Genomic DNA, 20,594 nt, shown 5'->3' with positions numbered 1-20,594 from the left:
TTAGCTGTTCTGTCGGCTAGATCATTGCCTTGAGAAATGATATCAGTAACTTTCGTATGTGCTTTGCATTTCATAATCGATATTGCAATAGGTAGATGTATTGCATCTAATAAGGCATGAATGAGGGGTCCGTGCTGAATGTGGGCACCGTGGGAAGTTAAATAACCTCTCTCTCGCCACAGCACGCCGAAGTCATGTACAACTCCGAATGCATAACGTGAATCAGTGTATATGTTGACTTTTTTATTTGTGGCTTGAATACAGGCTTGTGTCAGAGCAATAAGCTCTGCGGCTTGAGCTGACAAAGTATTTATACGATTAGTTTCAATGACTTCAGTATCTGTTGTGACTGCGTAAGCAGCCACCAACTCTCCTGTATTTGTTCTCATACATGAACCATCTACATACAATGTCAGGTCTGGGTCTGACAATGGGACATCGGTTAAGTCTTGTCTAGGTTTCGTCGTTATTGTAATAACTTCAATACAGTCATGGGCTAGTGGGTCTGTTCCGGTTACTGGCAAAAGTGTGGCAGGATTCAATGTGTTACAGCGTCTGATTTCTATGTGTGGCTGAAACAATGTAAGTTCGTACCCTGTAAGTCGCGCTATAGTCAAGTGTTGTGTTTGCGTTCTATTTACAAGAACCTCTACTGCATGTGGTACTTGAACTGTCAATGGATGTCCTAACACTATGGCATCGCTTTGTCTGATTGCTAAAGCTGTCGCTGCCACTGATTTTAGGCATGCAGGCAAAGCCTGAGCTACGGGATCTAATGTACTAGAAAAATAAGCACATGGTTTGTGTGCTCCTGCTTGTTCCTGTGTGAGTACTGACAAGGCAGTACCTTCGCGCTCTGTAACAAAGAGTGTAAACTGTTTTCTGTAACATGGCGTTGCTAAAACAGGTGCTTGACATAAAGCTTTCTTTAGGCTTTCAAAAGCTTGTGTATGTTCCTGAGTCCAAGGGAGAACAGTCGATGTGGCTGCCTCCTGTGTTGTCAACTGAATGAGCGATTTTGCTAGAAATGCATATTGAGGGATCCACTGTCTACAGTATGAAGTGAGGCCTATGAAAGCCCGCACCTCCTTTTGTGTCTTGGGTATTTGCATGTTAGCTATTAACTGAATGCGGTCGGGTGTAAGCTGCCTTCCCTCCTTGGACAGCGAGTGTCCAAGATAAATAACTCGCTGGACACAGAATTGCAGCTTAGAAGGGGACACCTTGTGCCCCTTTTCGGCTAGAAATTGTAAAACTGTCAGTGATGCTTTTTCACATTCCGGTTCACTTCTCGCGGTGATCAACAGATCATCGACGTATTGAAGCAAGGCAGTGTTAACTGGCATGTGGATACTGTCAAGTTCTCGTTTCAGTGCTTGGCTATAGATGCTGGGGCTTTCTGTAAATCCTTGAGGTGCGTGTGAGAATTTAAAGCTACGTCCATTTAAACTAAATCCGAACAAATATTGGCTTTCCGGATCTATTGGGACGCTGAAAAAGGCATTCTTGAGATCGATTACAGTAAAGAATGTCGCTTCGGAATCAATAGCTGTCAGTAATGACGAGATATCTGGGACCACAGGAAATTGTGGCACAATGCATTTGTTTAATTCGCGCAGATCAATAACCAATCGATATACTGGCGGGGCCTTTGGATCTGTCCGTTTAAGAATCGGAATTATCGGTGAATTACATACATTGGAGTCTGTTTCTACAACTACTCCTTGGGTAATGAGCTCGTCAATGATTTGTAGTAAAGCCACTACAGCATCTGGTGGTAACTTGTATTGTCGCATTCGTGGTAGTACCACTCCTGCCTTTAATGTGACTCGATATGGTGTAATATTCATGCAACCAACATCAGTAGGGCCTTGTGCCCATAGATGTGTAGGTAAAGTCTGCAATCGGGGATCCATGTCTCTAGACACATAATGACCTTTAAAATCACGTAAAAACAACCTTACTCCTTCCGGAGAACAACATATTATAGCTCCTAGAGCTTTCAGTGTTTTTATTCCTAACAGATTTTCTGGACATGATTTAGTAAGCAATAAATCTGTAGTTCGGGTCAAAGGTCCTATCGTAAGTGGAAGAGGCTGTGATACTTCATTAACAATAGGTTTTCCTGAAAAACCAAGGGAAATATTCTGTGAGCCTGAGAGGGGTGCCCCTGGAACTTCACTACGTTTTATGGTTGTTCGACTTGCCCCTGTATCGAGTAAAAATTTTCTGTCTTGGCCTAACAATTCACTATGTACATAAGGTCCTTCTTGGTCTACCGGGATCTCGATAAGGGGTAAGTCAACTTCCCTCTCTAGGCTGGTTCATGCGTATCGTTGGTAATCAGGATAGTCGTACTGTGCGGTCTGGTACAGTTGTCGTGTCGTGGTTTGTGTGGCAGCAACAGGCAGCGCTGGTGCAGCTGGCACAAACTGTATAGACTGTTGTGAAGCTGGCATGGACTGTGCATGCTGCGGAGCTCCTTGTTCATTCTGGTCCTGTCTAGGTGGTCGTGGTCTTTCTTGTGTTTTACCTATGGCGATATTATGTTTCAAAACTGGACAATCGTGTACGTAATGACCTGGCTTTTTACAATAATTGCATGTCCCTTTTACAGGTCCTGCGAAATCACCGGAATGTGTCACACCCTTTTTATGTCCTTCAGCTGGAACTGTCTGAGAGACTAGCATTTTCATTTTCGTGTCTTTCATGCGTCTTTGTTCATGATCTTGTTCCTCTCTGATTCTATTGTGATGGTACTGTAACATTTGTAACATTTGTGATGGAGTGTTACCTTGCCAGGTACTCTCGAATTTTAATACTCTATTCTTTACTTGGGGCAGGGCATTTTCTACTAATTTTGTTACAAACAGATGCGGGTATGATTCGCTACTTGCTTTTAGGCCACTATTTATACCAAAACATTTTTCAAATCGGGCATAGTAATCACTAGTGTCTTCATCTTGCTTCTGTTTACAGGCTGAAATTGTACCCCAATCTTCCTTTTTCGTAGTTAATAAACGTGGCAGTACCTGTACTAATAAACCTGGTAGTGCTTTAGTTTTATCCCCAAGTCCTGCTCCTGCAGTTCGGGCCTTTTCTTCTGCTTCTAATACTGACCATTCTTTTGGTCTCCTACCTCCCACTCTTTTTCCCTGAGTTTCTCATAAATGCCAGCAGGCATTAATACCTTTAATATTGTCATAATGTCGGGATAGGTATACTCTCCCATGAGTAACATGTCTTTAATTTCTCGGTGAAAACCCGCTGGATCTTTGTCATGACTGGGTACCACTTTCTTCATTTCTAACAATTCTATTTTTGATATGGGCGTGTATACAAATACGCGTTTAAACTCATTGTCCTCGCCCTTTATTGGGTGTACTTCTCGTAGAGGATTCTGTCTATCCATGTAATACGTGGTTCTTTCCTTGATGGGCAATGAGACACGGTCTGAACATACAAAAAGAATATACTGCTTTCTTGATTCTAGAATTTCTTTAATTAATTTAGTACCTGAACCTCTCCATCTATTCATAAGCAATTCAGTCAATATGTCAGGTAAGGGACCAGGGTCCGAATGCTGACTCTGATATAGTATAAGGAGTTGTTGAATCATATAAATCCCAGCTAAACGCTGTTCATCTGGGGTGAGATTCAAAAATGCGCGTGCTACTGTATCATCACTATATTTTCCGGGACTGTCAACCCAATGGACAGCTGACCTGGCTAATTCTTGTTCATCCATAGAATCGAGGAAATGATAACCCCTTCGTTCTCGGAGTAATTTGTCAGCTGCTTGGAACGAATGCTCGTTAGACCTTATATGGACTATGGGTGTTGGGAAACCCCTGTTATTGTCTGGACATATCGGACGTATCGGGTCAATAAGACATCTATTGCTATTACAAGATCTTCCTTTACCTACATAGGCTATGGTGTCTGACTGTCCTGCGGGCAGTCCTGACCCTTCCTCCTCGTTTTGTTCGAACTCGTCTACCGCTAATCTTTCTTCGTGTAGGCGTTCTATTTCTTTACGGATCTTTCGGCACATGGCTATTATACAATTTTGTTTATCATGTCTACCTTCTGATATATTCTGGCTCCATCTGGTAAGAATTTGCATTGCTTCCGGGTCTACCCCCGGTCGGTCTTCATTTCTGATCACACAATTTATGAGGAAACGTAACAGTTCCCCCTGTATCTCCACTTTCTGGTATTCCATAGCTCTGTTAATACATTCTGGATCTCGCCCTGTTTGGACAAAATGGTATATTTTATCTAGATGCGCAGTCATTCCTGGTAATTTCCCTAAATACACTGCGGCTCGTCTGATACGTAATGATGCTAGGGTCATTTCGTCCTCTTTTCCGGGCACAGGGTCATATCTACAATCTATAAGAAGTTCCTTAAGCGTACGGGCATTTATGAGTTTGGGTGTACGTGAATGTGCTGACTCTTGAAAAGTAAGTTTATTTATTCTGGGTGGCGTAGAAAAAATGTTACTAGCACCTCCCGTAGCCCCATCTGGGGTGTCGGGTGTGAAAGGATTCGTTGAACGTGACACAGCAACTATAGGTGTGGACACAGCTATAGAAGTATCTGCAGGGACAGATGTAGAAACAGATGTGCTTGCCGGAACTCGTTGCTGTAGAGATACGGGTACCGGATCTTGGCGTTGAACCTCCCTGACAGGCGGTCTATGTGGGGCGGAATTAGCATACTCGGGAGCTGCGTCATCTAAATATGAGGAAAGAAAAACATCTTCTGCGGTTCTAGGATGCCCCTTAGGATGTACCTTTATTGGAAATAATGGGGTTGGCAAGTCTTTCGGTATCTCTGGAGTAGCCTTAGGTAATCCTTCGGCCAGAAGGGGATACATACCATTCATAAGGGCATTTCTTTGTCTGTCTACTTGTTCTGATTTCACTCGGATACCTTCCTCAATTAATAGATTTTCTCGAACTTTATTGGAATTCTCTTTACTCTTCTCCTCCTGTCTACGTGCTTTTTCTGTACGTCTATGAGATTCTTTACGCCATAACTCAACGGCATCTTTCTGTGACTGTCTGACTTTCCTTTTCCATAACTCTTCTTCTACTTTCATGATGCACTCTGCATCCCAGGTTCCCGCTGTGGGCCACCTCTGACTTTCTGGTAATTCCTTGGTGTAGTCTACCCATAAATCAAGAAATAATATAGCGTCTAAGCCATGTTTATGATACATGAAGTACCCTGGAGTGTCCCTAGGAGGAATAGGAACGGCTTCTTCGAGTACCCCTTTTCTTGTAGTGATCTGTCTTAATTTCGAAAAGAGCGGCATATTGAGAACTGATCTGATACTTAATCTTGAACACACTTAGTACAAAAGCACAATAATGAACAACCATTCATACCACAATATGCAGGACGTTTAACACATTAAACATTAAACATTAAACATTTTTTTAACCTTTAAAATAACCAACAATGATGATCGTCTGCATAACTAATCACCAAGCATAATTCTTTGACAATAACTAGATACTTCGGAATACTTGATATACTGCTAAACAGTACATATACACTGCTAAAACAGTGCAGACCGGATTTGTGTACCCAAACCCGTCTTGACCGGCACAACCTATGTGCACGTCAGAAATGCCTCCCCAGCAATGGTACTCACCGGGTAGCTTCGGAAACGGAAGGCCTCGGAAACTGGACTTGGACCGGACTGGACTCGACTCGACTCGTCGGAAACTGGACTCGACTTCGAACTGGTGGGCCTCTGTATACCTCGGATCTTGCTCTCTCAGCTAGGCTCTGGTCGGGATACTTCGCACTTCTCACCGCCTCGTCTGGGTGTTGATCGCAGCCTCAGTCGCCCCCGCTTGACCGGAGGGAGATACAGGAAATCCTGCTGGTACGCGTTATTGTCCGTCCAGCTGTGGCAGGAGACCGGGCCTGCAACTCACCGCCGGCGCGTGAGATGAGAAAGTGTCCCTATTCGGGCGCCATTCATGTGGTAAATAAAAATTCATTACCGGGACTTAATTTGATACGGAAACATAATAAATATAGCTCAGTAAAATGAGAGGCAGAATCCGTGGTATTAGAGGTTCGGAATGGGCTTTATTCCAATGAACGATTATAATCGGTTGCTCCAAGTTCCATCACCACGGAGGTTCAGGAAGTGAAGTACATACATTATTGACAAGAAATGACTTTTATAGAACATACATTACAATGAAGCGAATGCAGTAGGCGTAACAATTGATAAGGAAAATGACGATTCATATGCGTAACCGAAAATGGGTGTAATAAGGAGTAAAAAGGAACATAATTGGTTATGATGTCATATATAGGTGGATCTATAAGATAATACTTGGCATAGATGCGCGCGCAGCAGCATGACGTGTGATTGACGTGCAACTAGGGGGTGAAGGGGACTTGACATTTAGCTCTACATGTGGAGACGAAAAGTCTGGGGGGTCAAGTCAACCTAATCCCAAATCATATCTAACATCCTATGTTTAAAGAACTATGTTATCCACAAAAGAAGGACTCTCGGACAGAATCTATTCTATACTGACTGTGCGTGCGTGTACAAGCGTCTAAGTGTCTACACTAAATGCGAGGGGGTAGGAATATTCCATGGTAACAGGACTATGAATTACTTGCATAAAGACAGAGAAGCCGAGCCTTTGCTCGGTAGCTGGAAGAATGTTTACTTAAACTACTGGACAGGAATACATCGGGCAGGGAACGGAGCAGATAATTTCGAAGGTGAAATACAGTTCTTTGGCAGGCAGCAAGCTGATGTCAGGCTTCGTGAGCCGCGCAGAGGATGAGACAAAGTTCATGGTCACAGATGCAGGCTCAGACTGGAGTTTTCAGAGGCAGAAGGCAAGAAGAGTTCGATGACAGAATCAGGGCCTACTTGCCTGGACTGTAAAATGGCATAGGTGAACCATATGAAGCCGGTGGCCTTTCATACTTAGGAATGGAATATCCGGCCTATTCATGGCGGATCTGACAGAGGACATGTTGACGGTGGACGCACATGTGTTTGCGTCTTCATAACTGGAACTGGAGGAAACATACATGTACTTGTAACATGCACATAGAACCGTTGGGGTCCAAGATAGGGGACATAACTGACCAGAAAAATCCATATTTCCACACGCGCACGGCAAAAAATCCATAAAAAAAAAAAATTCAAAGTTTCAAGGGTTGTAGAAGATAATAACTGTGATGTACAACTATATGTAAACATTAATTTTTAAAAAATTAACCATTCCATAATGCAGGATATAGTACATATATTATTTTATACATAGGTTGGATATTATTTTTAAACAAAAATCTCAAAAAAAAAAATTGCATTTAAAAAACCTTTGAAATTCACTGAAAAAACCGTAGGTTTCACACATGTTATAGTTAGGAATTAGCATTTAAAAAACCTTGCAAATTCACTGAAAAAACCATAGGTTTTACACATGTTATAGTTAGCAGGACATTTCACTCGTGAAAAACCAATGAAATTCCCCCGTTATAGTTAGTGCAGGCAACTATAACTCACGCGACCGCAATCCTCTGCTGATGACGTCAGATATTACATCACTGATGACATTTGTGTTTTTCTGAAAAAAAAATATTTGTAATATATGTATAGCTAAAAATTAATGGAAGAAGACATGGGTAAATAAGTGTCTAAATACAGTGATGTAATATCTGACGTCATCAGCAGAGGATTGCGGTCGCGTGAGTTATAGTTGCCTGCACTAACTATAACGGGGGAATTTCATTGGTTTTTCATGAGTGAAATGTCCTGCTAACTATAACATGTGTGAAACCTATGGTTTTTTCAGTGAATATATATATATATATATTCACTTAAAAAACCATAGGTTTCACACACGTTATAGTTAGGAATTAGCATTTAAAAAACTTTGCAAATTCACTTAAAAAACCATAGGTTTCACACATGTTATAGTTAGCTGGACATTTCCCTCGTAAAAAACCAATGAAATTCCCCCGTTATAGTTAGTGCAGGCAACTATAACTCATGCGACTGCAATCCTCTGCTGATTACGTCAGATATTACATCACTGTATTTAGACACCTATTTACCCATGTCTTCTTCCATTAATCTTTAGCTATACATATATTACAAATATTTATTTTTCAGAAAGACACATATGTAATCAGTGATGTAATATCTGACGTCATCAACAGAGGATTGCGGTCGCGTGAGTTATAGTTGCCTGCACTAACTATAACGGGGGAATTTCATTGTTTTTTTACGTTTTTTAGTTAGCAGGACATTTCACTCGTGAAAAACCAATGAAATTCCCCCTTTATAGTTAGTGCAGGCAACTATAACTCACGCGACCGCAATCCTCTGCTGATGACGTCAGATATTACATCACTGATGACATTTGTGTTTTTCTGAAAAAAAAATATTTGTAATATATGTATAGCTAAAAATTAATGGAAGAGGACATGGGTAAATAAGTGTCTAAATACAGTGATGTTATATCTGACGTCATCAGCAGAGGATTGCGGTCGCGTGAGTTATAGTTGCCTGCACTAACTATAACGGGGGAATTTCATTGGTTTTTCACGAGTGAAATGTCCTGCTAACTATAACATGTGTGAAACCTATGGTTTTTTCAGTGAATATATATATATATATATATATATATATATTCACTGAAAAAACCATAGGTTTCACACACGTTATAGTTAGGAATTAGCATTTAAAAAACTTTGCAAATTCACTTAAAAAACCATAGGTTTCACACATGTTATAGTTAGCTGGACATTTCCCTCGTAAAAAACCAATGAAATTCCCCCGTTATAGTTAGTGCAGGCAACTATAACTCACGCGACCGCAATCCTCTGCTGATGACATCAGATATTACATCACTGATGACATTTGTGTTTTTCTGAAAAAAAAATATTTGTAATATATGTATAGCTAAAAATTAATGGAAGAAGACATGGGTAAATAAGTGTCTAAATACAGTGATGTAATATCTGACGTCATCAGCAGAGGATTGCGGTCGCGTGAGTTATAGTTGCCTGCACTAACTATAACGGGGGAATTTCATTGGTTTTTCATGAGTGAAATGTCCTGCTAACTATAACATGTGTGAAACCTATGGTTTTTTCAGTGAATATATATATATATATATTCACTTAAAAAACCATAGGTTTCACACACGTTATAGTTAGGAATTAGCATTTAAAAAACTTTGCAAATTCACTTAAAAAACCATAGGTTTCACACATGTTATAGTTAGCTGGACATTTCCCTCGTAAAAAACCAATGAAATTCCCCCGTTATAGTTAGTGCAGGCAACTATAACTCATGCGACTGCAATCCTCTGCTGATGACGTCAGATATTACATCACTGTATTTAGACACCTATTTACCCATGTCTTCTTCCATTAATCTTTAGCTATACATATATTACAAATATTTATTTTTCAGAAAGACACATATGTAATCAGTGATGTAATATCTGACGTCATCAACAGAGGATTGCGGTCGCGTGAGTTATAGTTGCCTGCACTAACTATAACGGGGGAATTTCATTGTTTTTTTACGTTTTTTAGTTAGCAGGACATTTCACTCGTGAAAAACCAATGAAATTCCCCCTTTATAGTTAGTGCAGGCAACTATAACTCACGCGACCGCAATCCTCTGCTGATGACGTCAGATATTACATCACTGATGACATTTGTGTTTTTCTGAAAAAAAAATATTTGTAATATATGTATAGCTAAAAATTAATGGAAGAGGACATGGGTAAATAAGTGTCTAAATACAGTGATGTTATATCTGACGTCATCAGCAGAGGATTGCGGTCGCGTGAGTTATAGTTGCCTGCACTAACTATAACGGGGGAATTTCATTGGTTTTTCACGAGTGAAATGTCCTGCTAACTATAACGTGTGTGAAACCTATGGTTTTTTCAGTGAATATATATATATATATATATATATATATATTCACTGAAAAAACCACAGGTTTCACACACGTTATAGTTAGGAATTAGCATTTAAAAAACTTTGCAAATTCACTTAAAAAACCATAGGTTTCACACATGTTATAGTTAGCTGGACATTTCCCTCGTAAAAAACCAATGAAATTCCCCCGTTATAGTTAGTGCAGGCAACTATAACTCACGCGACCGAAATCCTCTGCTGATGACGTCAGATATTACATCACTGTATTTAGACACCTATTTACCCATGTCTTCTTCCATTAATCTTTAGCTATACATATATTACAAATATTTATTTTTCAGAAAGACACATATGTAATCAGTGATGTAATATCAGACGTCATCAACAGAGGATTGCGGTCGCGTGAGTTATAGTTGCCTGCACTAACTATAACGGGGGAATTTCATTGGTTTTTTATGAGGGAAATGTCCAGCTAACTATAACATGTGTGAAACCTATGGTTTTTTAAGTGAATTTGCAAGGTTTTTTAAATGCTAATTCCTAACTATAACGTGTGTGAAACCGATGGTTTTTTGAATGAATTTGTACGGTTTTTTAAATACTAAGTTATGTATTTATTAATATTTTTTTTTCAGGTTTTTCACCGTGCGCACCCCGCGCTTTTTCGTCAAATAAATAAATGTTTTTTTCACCCTTGGGGGTCCTTCAGTGACCCCCTGACAAAGGCTAGGGGATCAGGAACTGTCCACCCTGCCCCCTTTTCACGTTCTCCACCTTTGTTTTTCACTGCCTCAGACTGCGAGAGACAAAATGGCGGCCGACACTTCCTGATTTCGACCGATTCGAATGTTTACTGACATCTAACAACCAATCAGAATTGCACTCGCGCACGGTGCGCGCACGGTGCCCGCTTTAGGATATATATGTACTTTTAACTGAAATTTTCTCAGGAACTACTGAACAGATTGACTCCAGATATTCAAAAGGCACATCCCTGACTTGAGGACTACCTCTCTGCCAAATTTCAAGTAATTCTGTTCAGCCGTTTGGGCTGTACCTTGGACTAAAGGTCCCTATGGAAAAATGCATAGGGAAAACGCGTTTTGGGACCCCCCTTTTTTCTCGGCCCCCGCTTGACTAATCACCCCGAGACTTTCAGGGTAGGAGCGGAGCGGAGCGGAGCGCTCCACCTATTTTGAAAAATTTACGAGGATTCGTCAACCGGCGCCAACGTTATTCAAAATAGAATTTTAAGATTTCCTATGGAAACACGGTCCTAACTATAACTATCTACTGGCGACCGCCAGTAGATAATATATATATTTAAATATATATGTATATATATATATATATGTATTACGGTTATTGAATTTAATGATTTTACTGGTGAATTCTAAATTATATGCACTGTTTGCACATATTTTGGAGATTCTATGAAATTAATAGGATTACGAATGATTGCTGCTATTTTAATCTTCAATCCCCTCCTTTATGAAATTGTTTTAAAACTGTGGATTTTAAGTGATCTGCATAAATTATTTTTGTAATTAATGGCACTTATTGAAAACTTTGCACTTGCACTTCCCGAAAATCATGCATTTTTGCACCTTCTGTCATAAAATGTTTACTAATGTACTTTATATGTAGTAGAATGTGCAAAATGGTGGCTATATAATGCCCCATGTAACTATGTGGGTTAGCAGTCTAGTATTTGCACAAGTAGTAGAAATCAACGAGGGTCTGAAAAGCACTTGTCACTTTAAATTGGCGATCTAGACAGCTGGACTCTATGGTCCAGTTGAAGGCACAGCACAGAAATGTGCAGACCATCCATGTTGTTGCACTATGGTGGTTGAATAAACACTAAGAAAAGGAGAAACTACATGTCAAGTCTTCTCCTTATGGTGCTGTAAAACCCTTGCCGTGTGGAGGCTTGGATCACCTGAGAATATATATATAAATACATATATATGATATATATATATATATATAGATATATATATATGATCTACTGGCGGTCGCCAGTAGATAGTTATAGTTAGGACCTATTTTCCATAGGAAATCTGCAACATTCTATTGGGAATATCTTTGGCGCCGATTGACGAATCTTCGCAAAATTCTCCAAACTTTTGGCCAGCTCCGCTCCGCTCCTACCTTGAAAGTTTTGCGGTGATCCGTGAAGCAGGGGCCGAGAAAAAAGGGGGCTCACCAAAACGCATTTTCCCCATGCCATTTCCCATAGAATCTGTTGTCGCAGCTACAGCCTGAACCGCTGAACGGAATGACACCAAATTTGGCAAAGAGGTAGTCCTCAGTTCGGACTCGTGCCTTATGCATATTTGGTGTGAATCTGTTCAGTAGTTCCTGAGAAAATTAGGGTAAAATGGTTAGTGATATCTATCGCTGCGGAGGATCCGATGACCGTACCCGCACCGTAAGCGCACCCTCCCCGAACGGTGTGCGCACCCAATGCTAATTGGCTGTCGAGCGTCTCTCTACATTCGAAACCAGGAACTGTTGGCGGCCATTTTCTGCCTCGGTAGAAGCGAGGCTGACGATGGAAGGGGAATAAGTGTGTAAAAGATATAAAGGGGGCAGAGTGGAAATCCTCTGACCCTCTAGATCTGCTTTCAGGGTCCCAGAAGCACCCCCTGTGGCCCCCTTTTAAAAAAAAAAAACGGCAAAATGCGCGCACCGTGCACGCATCCAATCGCGTTGGATGCACGGATTCTCTCGCGATGGGTGCGCGGATCCACGGCAACGTTTTTTGAAAAACGACAAGAAATCATTGGTTGTATAACAACTTTCTACACTGAAAGGTAGGGTGTATATTTTTGTTTTTTTAAGGTATGATTGTTATTGGTTATTGATTGATTGTAAGGAACATTATATATGATAAGCTGATATGTTGAAAAGTCAAGCACACTTCCTGTCTTGTGTAGGAACATTGTGTGCTGAACTTGTGACCTGTGAGCTCAGTGCAGTGTTCCATGACCTGTTTCTATGGTAACAGGCAGATTGGGGGAAGGGTTGAAATGTATTTCAGTTGGAAAGGGTTGAAATGTGTAACCAATAGAAATGTGTGTTTGCTTTTGAGTTTTTGTGCAAAGGATTGTGATTTGATGTTTACATGTATATGTGTGGAAAATGAAAGGGAATCTTTTCCATTCTTTGCTTTTGCTGAGAGGTGCACAGAGCAGAGATTCTGTAAAAGAAAATATGGTTATGCTCCTTAATCTACAAAATAACTTGAAAGATGAGATATTTAATTGTGAGGGGATGTCTGTAGACTATTTTGATTTTAATCAGACTAATGTATTTTTCCTGCTAAAGTGTAGGGAGTACTTTTTTTCTCTACAATGTGTGTGCATGTAGAAACCATTCTGTGATAGGCATTTGTGTTTTTCATGTGTTTGTAGACAGATAACTGTGCAGTTTTTATATTTTGGTAGAATTAGAAACCAGTCATTGTTTATGACTGGTTATGTTATGTTTCTATACTAAAATGTAGTACTACTTCTAGATGTGTTTTGATAAAGTGTGAGGGATAGTGTTGTTTGGGGGGTGGGGGGAACGTGTCTTATCAAAAATTGGCATGAATAAAGATATTTTTTTTAAAAAAGAAGCCAGTCTTTGCTCATGTGTTGATTAAATGAGTCAGGCATTGACACTAAAGAGCAGTCGTGAAATATGTAGATTGTGCACAGTTCCCTTATCACTTCCAGTGTAGTGAATGAGTTTTGGTAAACTCCTAGGGATACTGGTGCTTGTCTAGAATCACACTGTGAGTCTTTGTGCATTTGGGAACCACTGTGAAAGAAGCGTTTGGTAACATTGTGTATTTGCTGACAGAAAACTGTTTTAAAACTTGTCATGTTGTCAAGTTTTAGTAGCATTAGAAGCCAGTCATTGCTTATGCGTTGATTAAATGAGTCAGGCATTGAAACTAAAGTGCAGTTGTGAAATATGTAGATTGTGTGCAGTTCCCTTACCACTTCCACTGTAGTGAATGAGTTTTGGTAAGCTGCTAGGGATAGTGTTGTTTGTCTAGAATCACACTGTGAGTCTGTGTGCATTTGGGAACCACTGTGAGAGAAGTGTTTGGTAACATCGTGTATTTGCTGACAGATAAGTGTTGTAAAACATGTCATGTTGTCAAGTTTTAGTAGCATTAGAAGACAGTTATGGCTTATTCTTTCATTATATGAGTCAGGCATTGACAGTAAATTGCAGTTGTGAAATATGTAGATTGTGTGCAGTTCCCTTACTACTTGCACTGTAGTGAATGAGTTTTGGTAAACTCATAGGGATAGTGGTGCTGGTCTAGAATCACACTGTGAGTTAGTGTGTATTTGGGATCACTGTGAGAGAAGCATTTGGTAACATCATGTATTTGCTGACAAATAACTGTTTTAAAACTTGTCATGTTGTGAAGTTTTAGAAGGATTAGAATCCAGTCTTTGCTTATGCGTTGATTAAATGAGTCATGCTTTGACACTGATGTGGCGTACTTAAATATGTAGATTGTGTGCAGTACCATTAACTCTTCCAGAGTAGTGAATGAGTTTTGGTAAACTCCTAGGATAGTGTTGCTTGTCTAAAATCACACTGTGAGTCTGTGTGCATTTGGGTAAGGATTGTGAGAGAAGCATTTGGTAACATCGTGTATTTGCTGACATATACCTGTTTTTAAAACCGGTCATGTTGTGAAGTTTTAGTAGCATTAGAAGCCAGTCTTTTCTTATGCTTTGATTAAATGAGTCAGGCTTTGACACAAAAGTGCAGTCCTGAAATATGAAGATTGTGTGCAGTTCGCTTACCACTTCCACAGTAGTGAATGGTTTTTGGTAAACTCCTAGGTATAGTGGTTGTTGTCTAGAATTACACTGTGAGTCTGTGTGCATTTGAGAACCACTGTGAGAGAAGCATTTGGTAACATCGTGTATTTGCTGACAGATAACTAATTTAAAACCTCTCATGTTGTCAAGTTTTAGTAGCATTAGAAGCTAGTCTTTGCTTATGCATTGATAAAATGAGTCGGGGTTTGACACTAAGGTGCAGTACCATGTACTATTCTGTTCACTGTGGCAGAACTGAAAATGTAAAAGTTTTACCTAAGCACTGTCCTAGAAGTAGTCTGATTATTTAGTCAGTTTCTAAGTACCAAATAGATTGCTTCAAATAAAAGTGTTCTGACATACTATACACTTGTCTTTTACACCTTCAATTCCCTAGTCAGTATCCATACACTTCCAGGAAACATCCTGTCACTTCCTTTGCAGTCCTCTAGAGACCCATTCAACAGCATGTACTAATCCATTGACTGTGCCAAAACTCAAACACTTATAAATTCACCTAGACACTCTCTTTCCAGTACTCCAATGATTCAGTCACTGCCTAAGTATTCATGCACTGAGCCAGGTCTTAGCACATGGACTATGTCAAACCCATATCCACTATGCATGCAGTCCTCTAACCACCTACACACTTGTCTTTCACACCTTCAATTCCCCAGTCAGTATCCGTTCACTTCCAGCAAACACCCTGTCACTGCTGTTGCACTCCTCTAGTGACCCATTCAGCATCATGTACTAATCCATTCACTGCGCCAAATCCTAATAAATTCACCGAGGCACTCTCCTTGCAGTACTCTAATCATTCAGTCAGTACCCAAGTACTCATCCAGTGACCCAGGCCTTAGTATATGGACTGCTTCAAACCGTTATCCTCTATGTATGCAGTCCTCTAACCATCTACACAATTGTCTTTCACACCTTAAATTCCCTAGTCAGTATCCATACACTTCCAGGAAATACCCTGTCACTCTCTTTTCAGTCCTCTAGTGACCCATTCAGCACCATGTACTAATCCATTCACTGTGCTAAAACCCAAACACTTTTCACCAAGATACTATCTTTGCAGTACTCTAATCATTCAGTCAGTGCCTAAGTATTCATACACTGAGCCAGGCCTTAGTATATGGACTGCTTCAAACCCTTATCCTCTATGTATGCAGTCCTCTAACCATCTACACAATTGTCTTTCACACTTTCAATTTCCTAGTCAGTATCCATACAGTCCAGCACTTGTCACTGCCTTTGCACTCCTCTAGTGACCCATTCAGTACCAAGTACTAATCTATTCCCTGTGCGAAAAGCCTAGCACTTATAAATTCACCTAGGCACTCTCCTTGCTGTACGATAATCATTCAGTCAGTACCCAAGTAGTCATGCAGTGAGCCAGGCCTTAGCACATGGACTGCTTTAAATGCCTATGCAGTATGGATGCAGTCCTCTAATCACCTACACAGTTGTGTTTCACACCTTCTATTCCCTAGTTAGTGTTCATACTCTTCTAGCAAACACCCTGTGAGTCACCCAGTGTGTCTCCTTATAGTACTGTAATCATTTAGTCAGTTAGCATGTAGTCTTTTAGTGAGGTAGGCTTTAGGGCATGAACTACTTCAAAGTAGTATGCACTATGCATGTAGTGTTTTAATGATCGTCACACTTGTGGTTCAGGGCTATAGTTTCATAGTCAGTTTTTATATAAAATGTGTTTGTACAGTAATGGAATAGTATAAATTTGAAAGTTATTAATATACATTTATTTGTGATTCTTTTTTACAGATACAGAACAGGAGTGTTTCTCATCTGTTTGCACCCTTCTCGTGCAAGATTGCTTGGATGAAGGGTCCTTAGGTGTTTCATCATACTTGCTGTGCTGCACAAGTATTTTTTGTTAGGATCTCCTCGTAACAGAACTCTTTGGCAAATCTTGCGAGTGACGAAGGTGGCATTGGTCTTTGTTTGCTCCTTGGAAAAATTAAAACATTTCCTCACCACTGAAGAAAAACGTTGTTGGTGTGGTGCCTTCTTCAAAACATTTTCTTCAGATTCGATAAACATTTTAAAGCAAAGCGGCAACATTTACAGTTTTTGTAAGTTAAACTTATAAAATTGTGTTAGCTGTATCCATTTTATATATCTGTGATTTGTTTCTTGTGGTATTTTGTTGAGAATACTATGTTTTTTTTTTTTTAACAATCTTTCTTATTTTCCAGGTCTGTTGTCGACATCCATTGTCCCCACAGTAGTGTTCCGCCTTGTTGTTTTTTATTATTGTTGTTACATTTTGTTTATTAGTTTATTGTTCATATAATAATAAAAAAATAAAGTTTGAAAATAGTTTTTCATTTATATATTTATTATTATAAAAAATAAAGTTTGAAAAAAAAATTAATAACGTTTTTGGTTGTTCTCTTAACTGCTGTGTGACTCTTTCTTGTTCTTATTACTGTTATTTGATGGAGTCCACCATGGTGTTAAATTTTGGGGCACTTATCGCTGGAATACTGGTGATATCTGCAGTTTGCACCAACTTCTGAACAGTGTGTTAGATTTATCTTTACTTCCGTTAAAGTGCTGATAATGAAATGGAGAGTAGCCGTTCCCGTGCAAAAAGACACGAGGTGCACCATTCCGATTTATTCTAAATACTAAAATCCTGTATTGAATTGCACTGAGGTATTGGCTGCACTTACAGTGTACACACAAAATCTATTAAGAAATCTCAGTGTATTTATATTGATTGGGAAGAGTGCGTCAGGTGCTGGATCTTGATGAGATACACTGCTTAGTTCGTATATTGTTCTGCACACGAAAAAAATCACATTACAACTTTCACACCAATTGCAATGCGAAACAAATTCCGGCGATAAGACACATTAGCACCAGAGATTTTACACCTGCTTTCTGCTGGTGTTAAGCAGGACAACTACCTGCACCATGAAAGGGAACACAGCCAAGAGCCACGCCAGAACACCCACAGGTACCATAGAGTCAATGAGCATGATACAGGGATACCAATGAGGGCCAGAAGACTCATCTCAACAACTCCAGGACTGCCAATGCCCCCCAAACCCACATCTTAGTAAGTGTGTCCCTGTGGTCATTGTCTTAGCATGATAGGCAAGAGCCCTGCATCATCACAGTGTGCTGTCACCTCAGCGTTGGAAGTGAGCCTGGATGTGTAGCTACGCACGCATCATCCTGCATGTACAACTGGCGTGTGCTGGTCTGGGGTTCACAGGTCAGTGCATGGGTGTGCCTATCCGGCAAGGGGAACGGGGTGTCTCGGACATGTCCGTGTACAGGAAGTGCGGTAAGTGTGTCTCTGTGTTCTGGTGTGGCCTGCTACAAGAGCTGCAGCAGTTGATGTTGTAAACTGGCATGCGCCACCTCCAAACGGCACTGTGATGTTGTAGTTGGAATGTAGCAGGACATGCGCAAATAGGCATTACAATGGTGTGCCGTACGAGTGCACGAGATACAACAGCGCACCGTACAAAAGTGTGGGGGCTTGTGGGAGGGAGGTGCAGCCGTTTGGCAACATAACACACAGTGAACTCGACCATGTGCCACATGCTGGACATCTCATCCATGATGACCACGGTCACAGACATCCCACAACACCAACGACTGGCCTTTGTACACATCCTGTATGAATACAGCGTGGTTTTCACTTCTATGCTCGTTCAGTGGTGTGATGTTGGCGGGTTTTGTGGCTTGTGCTGCTTGTTGGTGTGTTTCATTTTGGCCATTGTTAGTCTATATGTGTGTTGTGCTTAATTGTGCATGTGTGCCATTCTGCCTATCTTCCCCCCTCCCCCCACTCCCGGCTTCTTCCTCTTCCTAGTGCTGTTGTGTCTATAATGTTGTTGCTGCACACATAAATACATGTAAAGAATAAATTAGAATAGTTCCTTGATTCTTTTAGGTTTCAAAACTTCTCTATTTGTTTCTTTTTAATTTTCCATATGAACCGTTTTTTTAATATTCAACAACACATAGAAGTCAGATGTGCAGCGTATTCTATCAAAACACTTTCTAGAACATTCTACAACACGTGCAGGTTAAAAGTTCATCAATTTTTTAAAACTTAACGATATTTTTTGTACCATTTTCTTGAATATTTAACGACGCGTGCAGGTTAAAAGTTGACGCTTGTTTTAAGTTCGAACAGTGCCTTCCAAATGCAAGTAGCAGGTGTGGTTGATCTGTGCAAATGTTATCCTTTGATATGTACTCCACGTTGAAACTGCTTTTTCTTAACCAATCACAAAGATGCTTTTCCACAAAACTAATGTGCAGCCTACTTTTAAAAAAGAATGCTTTTCATGATATCTTCAGAGATAAGTTATAGATAGGAATTAGCATTTAAAAAACCTTTGAAATTCACTGGAAAAACCAGAGGTTTCATGCACGTTATAGTTAGGAATTGGCATTTAAAAAACCTTTGCAATTCACTGAAAAAACCAAAGGTTTCAGGGGCATTATAGTTAGGAATTGGCATTTAAAAAACCTTAGAAATTCACTGAAAAAACCATAGGTTTCAGGGGCGTTATAGTTAGCTGGACATTTCCCTCGTACAAAACCCTAGAAATTCCCCTGTTATAGTTAGTTCAGCTAACTATAACTCGCACCCCCGCAATGCACTGCAGATGACGTCACATATTATATCACTCATGACATGGTCAGTGAGATCACTGATGACATCCCTGATGACATCACTGATGACATCACTGATGACGTCATCCATTGAGTATGTGTTTCTGAACAGTTTTAATATGTTAAATATATATATGTGCATTGCGGGGGCGCGAGTTATAGTTAGCTGAACTAACTATAACAGGGGAATTTCTAGGGTTTTGTACGAGGGAAATGTCCAGCTAACTATAACGCCCCTGAAACCTATGGTTCTTTCAGTGAATATATATATATATACATATACATATATATATAAGTCAACTGGCGCCAAAGTTATTCAAAATAGAATTTTCAGATTTCCTATGGGAACTCGGTCCTATCTATAACTATCTACTGGCAACCGCCAGTAGATAGTATATATATATATATATATATGTATACTTTTTTGCATAATTTATTCGTCACTCTATGCCTGAAAGGGTATTTCTTTGACTTATACTGGGTGCTCCCTTGTGTCTGGACAAAGCTATACCTCTCTGAAGAGCTCTAATTAGAGCGAAACACTGTGTCAGGGGTTGCTTTTACTCATTTCAGGTTGGCTTGATTGGTATTTTACCAACTCAAAGCTGTAATACTGTGCCTGGAGTGGTAATTGGCTTTTGTCATTTTACAGCTCGGCAAGGACAGCACTGTGCTAGTCCTATGCTTAAAGACTTTGCTGTACAAATGGCAAAAGACTTTGTCCTTTTCTATCTCGGCGTGGATGGCACTGTGCTAATCCTATGCTTAAAGATTTTGATAGAAAAACAGACATTTGAGGTGAGCAGATCTAGAGTGTCGCTGGTGTTGAGAGTGCTCCATACAGGAGCTGCTTTCCACCTAAACTTGAGAACTACCCAGAGTTCTCTGCTTCTTTTTTGCATACTTTATTCGTCACTCTATGCCTGAAAGGGTATTTCTTTGACTTATACTGGGTGCTCTCTTGTGTCTGGACAAAGCTATACCTCTCTGAAGAGGTCTAATTAGAGCGAAACACTGTGTCAGGGGTTGCTTTTACTCATTTCAGGTTGGCTTGATTGGTATTTTACCAACTCAAAGCTGTAATACTGTGCCTGGAGTGGTAATTGGCTTTTGTCATTTTACAGCTCG

The sequence above is a fragment of the Triturus cristatus genome, chromosome 2_1 (assembly GCF_964204655.1).
Source record: "Triturus cristatus chromosome 2_1, aTriCri1.1, whole genome shotgun sequence".
Classification (NCBI taxonomy): domain Eukaryota; kingdom Metazoa; phylum Chordata; class Amphibia; order Caudata; family Salamandridae; genus Triturus; species Triturus cristatus.
The sequence above is the reverse complement of the archived record's forward strand: the minus strand, read 5'-3'. Positions refer to the sequence as shown.